The following is a 15,733-nucleotide window of genomic DNA, read 5'->3' as shown; positions in this document are numbered from 1 at the left end:
CCCATATATTATATGCAACCAATCACCATGTTGGTTACCATTTATCTTGTACTACCACCTTGATGGTTGCAATCATAAATTGTGAGACCACTTATGATGTTATACTACCATCATGTTGGTTGTGATCCTAAAATAGCTTGTTTGTACAAAGGAAGGAACCTAAAACAACTTCTTTTTATAAAGGAAACTTAAATTCAAATGGATGCAAACATTCAACAACTCTCGCAGCAATCAAGCAGTGGTTTCATCAATAATTAAATAGATACATCTCATACAGAGGTCTTTTAGCTACATTCTATCGCTTGGAGGTCATTTAGGTACATTTGACTTGGAGGATGGACCCTTCTCATTCCTTTCCTTTATTGGACTAGTTCCACATGTTACTTTCTACTTTGAGCCCCCTTCATTATGCTCCTTTGAACTCTTGGGCTACACGTGCTCTCTGATGGGAGGATTAGCAATGATGGTGGGGTGGATTGGCCTTTATTCCCAAGGCTTGATCCTGGAATTATTTCCTTCATGTTCCCTTCTTGGGGGTTTGGTTGTTCTTTTGGAGGCTAGAGCTTGATTTTCTTCCCTTCAGGTTTCCTTCTTGGGGGGTCAGCCGTTCTTACCCAAGCTCAAGCTTGGACTTCTTTGCTTTAGGCTCCCTTCTTTCAAGGGGGCAATCAAGGCCTTTTCTTTTTGCCTAGTAGAAATACTTGGCAATTTTTCATGCAAAATCTTATATTTTGCTATGGATAGATGGAGCACGGAGGCTCAATTGATCTTTCCATAACATGGGTAATGGGTGGCCATAACTAGGTTCTCTACAATGTGAGCTTGCATCCATAAAAAACCCAAAGCAAAACACATGTAGAGCATGGCCACCCTAGGGCCACTTGGATCATGCACTCATCTATCTTGTGCATAAGAAAAATTGTGCATTTCTTACTCCATTTCATCTCAAGGGGATAGTAATCCACTTTAAATAGTGTAGTTATCAGTACTGTAGATTGACCATGTGGATTGGTAAGATGTTTCTTGATTTCTTCTTGCCTCATCTTGAGGGTACAGACGTTCTCTTGTAGTACCTTCACTTGATGCTAACTCGATGCAACAACTCTATCTGATTCTATTAGCTTCTCTTAAAACCTATAAAATGTGTAGTCATGTTTCAAGAGATCCACTCTTGGCTCAATTTTGGACAAGATGGAGGACTACTTGTGAAAACTTTCAAGAGCCATGGAAAATCTCTTTCACATCCCTAGTGTAATCCAATTTCATGGACTTGTACATATCCTTTTTGATAAAGGAAGTGAAAGAGGGAGAGGGAGGAGTCCACAAGAGATTGACTAATTGTACACTAAGTTGTATTCCATGCAAAGTAAGAATATATGCATGGCCCCTTTGGGTTAGGGCTAAGGGTTTTTCCCATAACCCTATGGTGCAATCTACACCATTCTTAACACCCCCTCTTAATTTTCAATCCATAAGAAGAGGGTTCTTTACAAAACACAAATTTTGTATTTTTTGAATGTTGCATGATGGCAACAAAAATAAAGATCAGAACAAATGGACAAGAGTGCAAATAGAGCACAACATAAAAAAATATGTACAAACGTGTACAACTTAACCTTCACTTACCCCTCTTAGGTTGCAATTGGCGTACGCCAAGTTGATGTCAAAAGTGTGCAAAATTATCAAGGGAAAGTGTCTTCATGAAGATATACGTGCCCTGTTCTTGTGTGAGACAATGTACCACGTTGATTTCTTCACTAAGGACTTTCTCATAGATGAAGTGATAATGCACTCCAATGTGCTTTGTTCTCGCATGAAACAGTAGGTTCTTTTCCAGTTGAATGCTACTCATATTATTTGAATAGAGCACTGTAGGGTCTCCAAAAAGTATATCAATCTTTGAACAAAGCCTTTTGAACCAAATTGCTTCACTATGCTCCATTGGGAGGATTACCAAAAAGCGAGCGACAAAAAGCGAGCAAGCCAAAAAAAGCGAGCGATAAAAAACAATAAAAGATTTATAAATCCCCCATTTTAGTAGCAAAAAATAATAACTTATTCAAAAGTGCATATGTTCCCTCAATGCCAGAAGGTTAAACATGCATATAACTTTATAAAATTCGGTGGTCATGTCAAGAATCTCCTGCGGGTCAGTGTGCATGATGCCCTGTAAGTCCCGAAGACGCTGTAGCTGTGTGCTAATCGATCGAGGCCCAATGGTATGAAAGAGCTGCTGGAAAAAGAAGAGAAGGAAGAGGGGAAAAGAGATTGAAAAAGGGGAAAAAGAAGAGGAAAAGAGAAGAGAAGGAAGAGGGGAAAAGAGTTCGAAAGAGGAGAAAAAGAAGAGAGGAAAAGAGCATAAGCATATAAGAAGGGAGAGGGAAAAAGAAGAGAAGGAAGAGAGGAAAAGAGATTGAAAGAGGAAAAAAGAGATTGAAAAGAGGGAAAAAAGAAGAGGGGAAAAGAAGAGAAGGAAAAGGGGAAAAGAGATTGAAAGAGGGAAAAAGAAGAGGGGAAAAAAGCATAAGCATAAGAGAAGGAAGAGGGAAAAAGAGATTGAAAGAGGGGAAAAAGAAGAGAAGGAAGAGGGGAAAAGAGATCAAAAGAGGGAAAAAAGAAGAGAGGAAGATAGCATAAGCATAAGAGAAGGAAGAGGGGAAAAGAGCATAAGCATAAGAGAGGGAAGAGGGGAAAAGAGCATAAGCATAAGAGAAGGAAGAGGGAAAAAGAGATTGAAAGAGGGGAAAAAGAAGAGGGAAAAAGAAGAGAAGGAAGAGGGGAAAAGAGATCGAAAGAGGGAAATAAGAAGAGAGGAAAAGAGCATAAGCATAAGAGAAGGAAGAGGGAAAAAGAGCATAAGCATAAGAGAAAAAGAAAGAAAGCATATGCTTATGTTTATGCATGAGCATATGAGCATAAGAGAAAAAGAGAGAAAGCATATGCTTGTGCTTGTGCTTATGCATGAGCATATGAGCATATGCTCATGCATAAGCATCATTGTCTTGCTCCTCTTCTTCTTCTGGTTCAGTGGCACCTAGTTGCACTGGGATCTTCTCCTTTGAAGCACCAAAAGGCATGTATCCTATCTTCCAATAGCTGACTACATCACTCTTTCTCAACCACGGTCTTCCGAGTATGGCTAGGTAACTCGTGCCTATATCTTCAATGTCCACTACATAGAAATTGATGGTGGTGGTCAACCCATTCATAGTGATGGGCAAATCCTCAATGACTCCCAGGCTCGGGGGGGTCACTCATCATATGTAATCCTATCACGTGAGTTCAACAGAGGGATATTTTTTATTTCCAAAATTTATAGAAATAAATATACATAGAAATAAATATACATAAGGGACTATTTAAAATAGTTTTGGGAAAAATTTAGAGATTTGTATAGAAAAGGGGTACATCTTAGTAATGAAAAATTTATAGATAAGGGATTTTACAAATAGGCCTTGAACGCACGTGATATAGAGGGTTTATACATAGTGACCCCCCCGAGCTCCCAGGGTGGCGAGTCGTCGACCATCTGCTACCTTGATTCAAGTGGAGGAATGCCTTGTGCATTTCAAATTCAACTTCTTCATGATACGGGGCACCATGATATTACATGCAGCTCCCCCATCAGCACACACACTTTTGATACGGCAATTATCTATGATGACATCTACTATATGCGGGTGCCAATCAACTTCTTCAGATATAGAAGAAATCTCTCGTACCTTTCCCTTTTTCTTGCTCCTCCTTGTTGAGAGCCCTTTTTGCGACTCACGTCTCACCTTAGGGCCTAGTGCTATTAGTTGAGGAAGCATGATGCTCAAAGACCGATGAGCAAGGTCCTGAACAACCAAATAGTCTTCTTGCCCTGAGCCAATAGGAAAATCCGAGGTGACCACTTACTCCTCCGAGATCTTTTAGTCTTCTCTGTTGGTGGGTCTGCCATCTCAGCATCTGAGGGCTCTGAAAAAGGACACCTTCTTCCTAGGGCAGCCCGGTCCATAGTTTGGAGAGGGGTCCGAGGTGGTACGACTTCTCTTCCCAAGGTCAAGGACCTCTACGTCAGAATCCTCGGTGCCTAATCCACTTAAAAGGTTCACCCTTGGAATATTGGGACATTTGGTGTGATAATGACCCTTTTGCTGGCACTCGTAGCACACAACATTGGCACGTTCTCTTGGAGGGTGATTGCTTGATTTTTTATGCCCACCATCTCAAGCCGAAGAACACGTTCAAGGCCTTGGCTAGGTCATTGACTCTGGGTTCTTTAGCAGGAGGGGCTAGGGGAGTAGGAAGGAGGGGGGCTAGGAAAATCTTCCAGGAAGAGGGTGAGGATATACACCTTGTCGAGGGTAAGCATCTAAGGGAGGACCATACATTCTAGGTGGAGGCGGTGGATACATCCCTGATGGGGGGTGGGGGTATACCCCTGAGTTGGACCCCCCAAGTTGTTGTTGCAAGAATTGAGGGGGCTGCGGAGGGACAACCGTCTTCTTTGAAGCGGGGTCAGATTGAACTTTATCAAACTTTTGAGCAATCTCTTGTGCTTGTCCATGGTCTCTGGATTCTCCCATTTAAGCTTGAGGTGGAATTCATCACTTGCTTCTGCTACAAGGTAGCTCAGCACATGCTGAGTCATTCCAGCTCAAAATCCGGCATTGTCCTCTTGTGTGGTAGTTAAATAGTCTAGGAGCACGGCTACTCGATCGACATATCGACATGCCATCTCACCTTCTTACTGCTTCAGGTTTGCCACATACACATTCTCTGGCTCCTCTTTTTTGCCGAAATACTCGATCATAGCTGTTGTCAACCTTGGACAACTTTGACGAATGTCTTCAGCCTACTTCTCATACCACACTTGAGCCAAACCCTCTAGAAATGTGGGAAGAACCAACCACCATCCATCTTTAGTAAGAAAGTTGAGAGAAACACAACGGCGCTTAGCCACAAGATACTCATTTGGATTTTCTTCAACCCGACTACAAAACATGGGAATGTTAGCCACGCTTGGAAAATGGAAAATAGAGAGGCAAAATGAGGCTTATTTATTGGCAAACAATGGAAAGAGGTAGCTTGAACTAAAAATCTGATGAAGATACATCCACAAAGCACACATAGGCAGGGTAGGGTGTGACTGGTGTATTGTGAAATGCTATACGGGAAGAATCTTCAGCATAGAATAGCTCATAGACAATCTTAAAAGGACCAACCCTTATTGGTCGAGGCATGATATTGCATCCATCTTTACAGGCGATGGTTAGAGACACAGCGTTGCATGAGGTTATTCATCAAGGAAAACAAGAATGCCATGACAAATGTCAACAGTTGGACAGCTTGCACATCACCTTCAGCTTCTTCCAGTTCTTGTAGTCGCCATGCTATTTCTTCAAAGGGTGTGTGGTTTAGCATCCTTCTTTTGAGAAATGTCCTTAAGGACCGTTCTGATGATGTTCTGAAGTCGGTAAACTCGTATCAAATATGCACAACACTAAGTTTGATGATGACCACAACCTTTGCATTCTTTACAAATGATCACCCTCATTCTGGCTTGCAGCTTTGTTGGGGTGGTGCTTCCACTCATTTCATGCATGATTGAAGTACAAGCTTCACGTGCCAAGATGTTAGCAACTAAATTTTGACCTCGAGGGATATGCTGAATTTTTACCTCTTCAAATTGTTTGCAAATTTCCAATGCTTGTTGATGTCGTGGAACCAAGCCTTCACTCTGCACCTTCCACCTTCCACTAACTTGTTCCCACACGAGTTGAGAATCTCCTCACCCCTCAAGTTGCTTGATGTGATGTTCTTGCGCCTTTTGTAACCCAAAAATGAGTTCCAAGTACTTAGCTTAGTTGTAAGTACTTGCAGGTGCAGACTTGCTATAACAATACACCTCACCCCCCGGTGAAGTGAGCTTCACACCCACACTAGCAACCTTGGTCGAAGGTTTGTATGCTCCATCAAATTGAAGGATCTAAGATGTCATTGCACCAAAACTAAAATCCAGACATCCCAGGTTTCTCGGTAGTCCAAGATAGGTAGAAGGAGAGGGTGGGGAGAATTCAATACTTGAGTAAGACATTCAGAACCAAACAAACTTACTATCCTTTATTAATAATTTATCTTTTGACCAAAAAGAATTACAACATGAAGCTCAAAATGTGGTGCAAAGGTTTGATTAGGTACAAAGGGATTCCTTGGTCGAAACATCACCAACCATAGCCGAGCCCTAGAAACCTTTGTAGTGAGGTCGAGAAGAAATCATTCAAGACAAGCTTATCCACAGGAATTAACAACAAGAAGATGTGCCAAATCTCACCCCAAGCTTGTGGATTATCCCACCCTTGGAAGAATGTCACCCTTTTAATGACCTATGATGCAGCAAGTAGCTCGATCACCGCACAATGAGTAGAATTTGAATCAAAGCCCTCCCAGTGTATCACTAGTGAACCATCCACGGGGTATCATCCCACCTGTCGTCTCCTTGAGCAATTCATTATGAAATCGGTTGTTGAAGATCGACATGAAGATCAAGAAAGAGATCTCACCAATTGATTGCTGTAATGAGCAGAGGACCAAGCACCAAATCCTTGAATCCATCGAGAAGTGACATAAATATCCACTCTCCTCATGTAGTGTACATACTTGAAAAAGTTCAAAATCTGCAATCTAGTATGAGATATGAATAAATCACATGAAGTGAAGTACTTTTGCTTATTAGAGAGCAAGGGGAAACTCCCCACAATTAGAGAGTTACAATTCATGAGATTTCAACATATAGGCAATATCATTACATTTTGATCACTTCCTATTTGCTGGCCCATTGGTAAGTCTTCCTTTTGTGAATGTGGAGGTCTTGGCTTCAATTCCCACTCATTAATGAAAGGAGAGGAGAGGAGAAGAGAAAGAGAAGGAGAAAAAGAGTATAGGTGGACGTGAAGTTTGTTACAAAACCCGACACAATTTTTTTGAAAACACACAAAGACCACCAAGACGCGAGGTCTATTATAGAATAATAGACAAATTTGTTTTGAAAACATGCAGAGACTGCCAAGACACACGGCACACACGGTAATCCAAAAGATGCGCCTGTGACCACAAGACGCACGGGTGCAGGAACCTAGATGACACACGAATGTGCCTGTAACCAGAAGATGTGCAGGAACCCAGAAGATAAGAACTATAAGCAAAAGACACGTAGCTCGAAGGCATAGAAATAGAGAAGCTCTTCAAGCACAGGGACAGAGAACCACGAGCAGATGTCATAGATTGGAAGCATGAAAACAAAGAGCTGCATGTAGAAGATGCCACAGAACCGCACACAGTTATAGGAGTAACAGCTGTTGACAGACGGATTGTCTGTCACTAGCCATGGAGACTTTGTATCCCAGCAGCACGCCAGTTCTATCAACTCGAAAAGAAATCAAGGCATGAGACTTGACACTAGGCATGGTGATGCTTGAGGGTCGTAGGGAAAAAGGGAACGTGAGGGGAGAAGCATTAACATGGGTGGGGAAAAGGGATTAAGAGGGGTGGGAATAAAGAGGGGGACTATGGCCCAAGGGGGAAGGGAGAGGGGGAAGAGGAGCATGTACATGATGAGAGGTGGAATGTAGAGATGGAGACATCAAGGGAAGAGAGTCATGCTTTATTTAAAAGGAAGGATCGGGGGGGGAAATCAAAGTACTAAGCTAGGTCGCTTTACAAGAATGAGCGTGTCCCATCGAGGAATAGCTCCCTCCTTTTATAGCCAAGAGAGGGGGTCTCTCCCAATAAATGCATCCTCCCACATGCATGGTGTGTGTGGAGGAATCTCCCATGTGGACTAGGTGGGTAGGCACTCTCAATTGTGTGCAACAACCCTTTGCCTCATTTTTCCACATAAATCAAACCCCATATCCCAAGTCTAAGATACTCCCTTGGTCTCTTCCCAATTTTATAATACGTTCAAACATCTAGGAGGACATGTGGAGGGTTGGCGCATTTAGGTTTAGGCATTAGGGTTTAGGATTTAGAGTTAGGGTTTAAGGGTTATGGTTTAGGAATTAGGGGTTAGGGTTTAGGAATTAGGGTATCAAATTTAGGGTTTTGAGTGCTAGGATTAGGATTTAGGGTTTAGAAATTAGGGGTTAGGGTTTAAGATTTAGGGTTTAGGGTTTAGGGATTACGGTTTATGGTTTGAAGGGCTTGAATTAGGGTTTAGGGTCTGGGGATTGGGGGTTATGGTTTAGCATTTAATTAATTTTTTAAACAAGATCTAGATTTCTAAATAATTAATAAATTAGATTATTGAGAAGAGACTAATGTTCTTTATAATGGTTGTTATAGCTTATTTGCAAAGGAAACTCACAAAGGAGATGGCTACAAAATTTATTCTCGGGATGGAGGTGATTCTATGTTGCAAAAGAAAAGTAGTTGCATTTGAGGGCATTCCACAAAAGTGATCCAAATTCTATTTGTCACTTTAGAAGACTTGGCAAAGATAAGGTGGTGGTTATCGTATCAAGGATTCTTAGTGGACATGTTGAGCTAAAGCATAAGTGTGGGGATATGGAAATCCTTGGAGATGTTATGCCCTATAATACTTCCAACAAAGCATTTATTGCATGGGACATAGATGAGACTTATCCAACACATGTCATTAGAAATACAAAGTGCATATCTTTGGATTTTAGATTGGGAGATTTTTTACAAATGTTATCATTTGCAAATAAGAATGTAGCAGAAGGTCAAGTCTTGGGATTTGAACAACTGGAACACTGGACATTTGCACAAATGAGAATTCAAAAAGTTACTGATGATGGTATGGATCATAACTCAATCTCATTGGATGGTCCCTACTATGAGGTAGGTAAGGATTTGAGATGGAGCATGCAATTTTTAAAGATTGGAAAGACTCGGCATGTGGTTTTTAATGATAAATATAATGTATACTACAACATCAAAGAATTGAAAGAATATGCCAATGTACCAAGCTCTATTCCAATGCACTCGACTATAGCACTAACATCTTATCAGGAGTTGATGAGTTCATTGTTGATGAGTTATCCGAGAAAGAAAAAGATTTCACAAGTGATGCCTTATCCGGGGTGGATGAGTTCATGCACATTGAGAACTTGGGCAAAGATGTCAAAAGTGATATCTTTTCAAGCATGGATGGCTTCATCGATATTGATAAAGTTCTTGGAGTCAAACCAAGTAGCTATGGAATAATGGAAATCATGCACAATGATATAATGAGTGATTTTATCTCTGGAGTAGAGGAGTTTCAAGACTATGGAGTTATGAAATCTATAGAAAGTGCATCAATGAGTGATGTTCTCTTAGGAATAGATGAGTTTGAAGATCATTCTAGACACTCTATCACCACTGACTATGGAGTTATGAAATCCATAGAAAGTGCATCAATGAGTGATGTTCTCTCAAGAATAGATGAGTTTGAAGATCATTGGACACTCTAATTCCACTGTGACAAGTGGTTCTACGATTGTATCAAAAGTAGAGATGAGATCAACAAAGGCCTATTTGGTATTTGACTTTGATTGTGAAACAGTTAATGTTACAAATGGTTTATTGAATGTATCAAAAGCAAGGATGACATCAACAAAGGACTATTCAGTATTTGATTGTCAGAGTGATAAGATCAAGGATGCAACATCCCATGAAAACAACATGACAACAAATAAATCTTACAAGGAGAACTACACAAATCCAAATAAGAATGTATAGAAGGTTCCAAAATGGACATACAGATGCATGAAATGACAGTGAGTCCAGGCAGCCAGAAAAGCAACCAAAGAGAATAAGTGTAATGAATTTTTATGTTATGCTAAAAGCAATGTGATCTACATGTTGTAAGCGTAGATGTATGCAATCCATTAACTAACATGACATCAAGGACTGTAGAGAACATTCCTGGCAAAGGAAAGGGAGCAGAAGAAATGAATATGTACTCACAAGACTATCTTTCTTTCTTGTAAATGATAAGAGAAGGCAAAGTTCGAGACAAAAAATAAGGCCTCTTATAAATGGAAAAAGTGTTTGTAATAATGCATATCGCATTATTACAGGATTATCACATGGCACATATTGGAATTTGGCTAATAAAGCAAAGTATGGAGTTAAATTTAACATTCATGGAAACACAGGAAGGCCCAAAACAAGAGCCTCAACGGTTGCGGTGTTGAGATATCGAGCTCCACTCGTGATATGCTAGGGTGACCATTGTGCATTTATGTCACCGACTTGTTTAGCTGTAGATACAGTTGGTACACCACCCATGAATAATAGCTGGATGATAGCTATCCTTATGTACTCTAGTTTGTGGCTCAGTTAGTATGCCACCTTAGTTAGTTGAGTTTGGTTTGAGACCCACATATAGGTTTCTTCTATTTCCTTGTACTAGAGTTCTTTTGGCTTTCACAACTAAGAAGAGGAAAACTATTTTTAGCCTCCACCTTTGTGTGTACTCCCCCATTGTGTATGTGAGGAAGCCACAAGTGAGACTCCTTCCTTCTTTCCCACTATCTTCACATGGTATCAGAGCCGCTCAAGAAAGCAAACCAAGTTCACGGTGTCCAGGTAAGAGGACTAGTGTTGCTTTCCTTTTTCGAGTTTGGGAGCAAATCTCTATAGGTAGCACAGCCAGAAAGTGCAAGAGTGCATTGTCTTAGATTGAGATGCCCTTCGCGGTGTGGCGAGAGGGCAGTAGGGAAAAAGAAAGGCCATTTCGAGGCCTATTTTGGAGGTGGAAGTTCTCTGCAAGCACTGAGAAAAAGGCCCTATTTTTGTTGTGCGACCACTGCTCTGTAGGTCGGTAAAAAGTTGCCATAGAAATTGCATCGTATGCCTGTGCGTAGGGATATCAAGAGTTACAGAATCATCTTTATTGCCTATTGATGCAAAATTTTCACTAGGAAGGGACTGTTTCGTGAAATACCACTTTCGTCAGTTTTGCAGATTTGCCCTTGTGAGACAGAAGCTGTGTTTTTTGCAGTGACAGAATATTTTGCAGTGTTCTATAATGACGTCTGATTCTCTTTCATAGATTGTCACCAAAAAGCTTGACAAGAACAACTTACAAGCATAGAAGTTTAGAATGATGGATTTCCTTACGGAAAAGACTATTGGGAGTTCATTATAGGAAATGAAGAAGAACCAGTTCTTCCTAATGTTCCCAATCAACAGGAAATGCAGGAATTTAAAAGATGGCATGAGAGAGCCAGAAAAGTTATGTACTGGCTCTCTATCAGTATTTCAGATTCTATGATTGTGCATATTCAGGATGCAAGTATGCCAAAGGAGGCATGGGATACTTTGGCAAAAATGTAAAGCACAAATATGCAAGCTAGGAAAATGCAGCTCAAGCAAGGGTTACACAATGTACAGAGAGAAAATATGAGCATCAATGACTACCACATGAAGTCTCTGTGACCTTGAATGATCTAGGAAAGGATTATGCACAGTTTTGGACATCCATTGCCATCTGTGAAAAATTCCTTGATTTTGAGGAGTTGTTTGCTCTTCTAATTTCTGAAGAGCAGAGAAATGGTGGTGCATCTTCTTCAGGAGCAACTTCAAGAGAAACTATCTTCTACTATGCTCAAAGAGGTAGAGGCAGAGGTAAAGCAGGCCGCCGATCTGGAGGCCATGGTAGAAATCAGAATATGTAGCAAACTCAAGAAAACCAGTCCTATGGAGGAGGACGTGGTAACTCTAGAGGCAGGGGGAGCCAAAGAGGTCGTGGTGGATGGCAGAGAGAGCAAAACGCAAACAGCAATGTTGAATGCTACTACTATGGTAAAATGGGTCATATGGCTAAAGACTGCTATAAAAAGTAGAATGACATCATGAATGGAAAATTGCAGTAAGGGAATTATGCATCTTCTAGTAGACAGGGTGATGACAGAAATGAACATCTGTTTATGGTGCAACACATGACCAATTCTATTGCAACTATAGAAGAAAGCAATAATGTGTGGTATGTTGACTCAGGTGTATCAAACCACATGACAAGTCATGCAGAATGGATGCAGGATGCAAGGAAAATGGAAAGACTAGGATTTGTGGAGACTGGTGATGATACTGCACATCCTATTGTGCAAATTGGTAAAATCCCTTTGTCTATGCAAGATGGGAAAAAGAAATACCTGTCTGATGTATTTCATGTCCCAAATGTCACCAAGAACCTAGTTTCTATTGGTCAAATGGTTGAGCAGGGCTTGCAGGTCAGATTTAATCTCATGGATGCTTTGTTGAGGATATGAAAAATAACGGTCGCTTGATAGCAAAAGGAAAGAAGAAGGGCAAGATGTTTACATTGGATGTGGACATGCCTGAATTGAGTGCAGCAATGTTTGCACATGGGACCGATGGAGTTGTAGATATTGATATCTGGCATAAACGCATTAATCATGTTAATGTACAGTGACTTAAATCAATGCAGACCCAAAATATTGTTGTAGGATTTCCTAAATTTAAGATTGCAAAAATGCATAAGATATGTGAAGCCTGTCAATTTGGAAAACAGGCAAGGAAACCATTTCCTAGACATGTTCAAGAGAGTAAGAAGCCATTGGAATTAATCCACTCTGATGTGTGGACTACTAAAGCTGCATCTATCGGAGGCTGTCATTATTTTGTCACTTTTATTGATGACTACAACAGAAAAGTTTGGGGGTATTTAATGAAAAAGAAAAGTGAAGTGTTTGGGCATTTCAAAGCTTTGAAATTTATGGTTGAAAAAGAAACAGGCTACAAATAAAATGCCTAAGGTCAGATGGAGGGGGAGAGTACATGGACTTGCAGAAAGGAAAAGCAGGCATATTGGAGAGGTATCTCATGCCATGCTAGATGAAAAAGACCTACCAGATTATTATTGGGCTGAAACAGTTGCTACAGTAGTTTACATAATGAACAGGACTCCCATTGCAGCAATACATGGCATGATGCCAGAGGAGATGTATACTAGTAGGAAACCAGATGTTTCTCATTTGAAAATTTTTGGTTGCATTGCCTATGTTCATGTGCCAGATGAGTTGAAGTCCAAGTGGATCCAAAAGCTTAGAAGTGCATCTTTATTGGTTATTCTCTGCAGCAGAAAGGGTATAGATGATATAACCCTTCTACTCGTAAGTTTACAGTGATCAGAGATGTTGTTTTTGATGAGATGAGCAGCTGGTATAAACCAGTAAATGTGATTGATGATGTAGATGCACAAAATGGTAATGCTGCACAAAATTCACAACAGCAATCACAAAATATTAGTGGACCTGCAGTGTCCTCTAATAGTGGTTCACATACTTTGCCATGGATAGGTAGATTGAGATCAGAAGAATCTCCTCAAACCAATGCAGATAGTGGTATGTAGGTATCATGAAAAGGTAAAGAGAAGGTAGATCAGCCCATGTTTGATGTGAATGCAGGTCACTCTTATGTGGATGGTGAATCCAGTGGCTCAGAACAGAGCATTGATAATGAGTTGGGTATTCCTTCTATTGTTACACCTGGAGTAAGGAAGACCAGGGATGTTTTGAGAGCACCTAGAAGTGAGCCTATTTTGCGCAGGTCTACCAGAGCTAGGTATCCCATGGATAGGCTGAAATATGATGGATTTATAGCCATTCACTATGCCTATATGGTCAAAATGATACAGGAACCAGAACCCACTTCTTTTGAGCAAGCCATGGGAAAAGAAAAATGGGAGAAAGCCATGGATGAAGAAATGGATGCCTTGGAAGCAAATGCTACATGGGAATTGGTGCCTTTGCCTAAAGACAAGAATGCAATTGGCTGTAAGTGGGTTTATAAGGTGAAGCACAATGCAGATGGTTCTATGAATAGATACAAGGCAAGATTAGTTGTCAAGGGGTATGCACAGACATATGACATTGATTATGAAGAAACATTCAGTCCGGTTGCAAGGATGGCAACCGTAAGAGCAGTCATTGCTATGGCTGCATCAAAGGGATGGTCTTTACATCAGATGGATGTAAAGAATGCCTTCTTGCATGGTGATTTGCAAGAAGAGGTCTTTATGGAGCAGCCACCAGGTTATGTTCATGCTTTATGTTCATGCTGTTCATCTTGAGTTTGTTTACAGGTTGAAGAAAACACCTATTTCATTAATTTTGGACTCTTGCACTGTCCAAATTCATTTTGTGAGATAATTCTGGATAAAACATTTCAAAAAAAGAGGCTCTTATAAAACAAAACATTGAGTCAAAAATGAAGATTTAAAAAAATCAAATTAGAAAAAATGACGTGAGATGTTAAAAATAGAGTACATCACATTGTTAAAAGAGACAAAAAAGTAAGATTTTAAAAAATCAAATTAGAAAAAATGGCATGACATGTTATGAAAACTAGAGTACATTTCAAAAAAGAGCACATCACATTTGTAAAGAAGTAGATCATATTACTCAAAGCCATATGGTGTCAAAAAACACCTTAATACACCTTAATACAAAGCCATATGGTGTCAAAAAACACCTTAATACACCTTAATACAAAGCCATATGGTGTCAAAAAACACCTTAATACAGTCTCTCTTATCTAAGTCTAGAAGATCTCATCATTGGTCTCTCTTATCTTCTCAACAACCCAATCCTTCACTGCCTCCATAGCTGTATCCTCAACATAATTACATGTGAAGAAGAAGTTTAAGCAATCACAAATTGTTTCTTTATAATTTCTCTGAGAGGCTCTTATTGTTCTCTCAGCATCCGCATCAAATCGCCCATGACGAGAGCTGCGATAACGCAAGTTACTTAAGAAGTCTAATAGATCTTATCGTGCTTTTATCATACATCTTAGAAGTCTTTCACTGTCTGCTATCTTGAGAGTCTCCTCCCTCTCTGCGTGCCTTTGTGCAGCAAATTCCTCTCTCTCCATGTGTGTCAAAGGAGAACCTTGTCGAATTCTGGCCTCTCTCTGTGCTCCTTGGTCAGCAATCCATTCTTTGAGATTGTTAATTCCGAACTCCACGTCTTCGACAATGCCAAGGACATCCATGGGTGGGGAGATGATAAAGAAAGGGAGATCGACTACGGTGCAAGAAAGAAGAGAGTGTCTGCAGAAGAACTAGGATAGAAGAATACTTGGTTATCAAGATGGATGAAAGAAGACTCTGAGAGTGTTTGCGGAAGGACTAGGATAGAAGAATACAAGTTAATGAGAAGCACTAGGATGCAAGAAAGAAGAGAGTGTCTGCAGAAGAACTAGGATAGAAGAATACTTGGTTATCAGGATGGATGAAAGAAGACTCTGAGAGTGTTTGCGGAAGGACTAGGATAGAAGAATACAAGAAGAATACAAGTTAATGAGAAGCACTAGGATGGATGAAAGAAGAGAGTGTTTGTGGAAGAACTAGGATAGAAGAATACTTGGTTATCAGGATGGATGAAAGAAGACTCTGAGAGTGTTTGCGGAAGGACTAGGATAGAAGAATACAAGTTACTCAGAAGGACTAGGATGTAAGAAATAAGAGAGTGTTTGTGGAAGGACTAGGATGGAAGAATACAAGTGCACTAAGGCACGATGTATGTGTTCACTGTATGTGTTCACTACGATAAGGGTTGGAATAAAGTGAGTGGCACGATGTGTTCACTATGATAAGGGTTGGAATAAAGCGAGTGGAGATCGAATGCTCTACTTTAAGTGAGTGGAGATGATAAGGATAAGGGTTGGAATAAAGTGAGAGAAGCATTGCGAATGCTCTACTTTAAGTGAGTGG

This window comes from Dipteris shenzhenensis, chromosome 23 (assembly GCF_047967505.1).
Source record: "Dipteris shenzhenensis isolate YYH24624 ecotype China chromosome 23, Dip_SZ_1.0, whole genome shotgun sequence".
NCBI lineage: Eukaryota > Viridiplantae > Streptophyta > Polypodiopsida > Gleicheniales > Dipteridaceae > Dipteris > Dipteris shenzhenensis.
The sequence above is the reverse complement of the archived record's forward strand: the minus strand, read 5'-3'. Positions refer to the sequence as shown.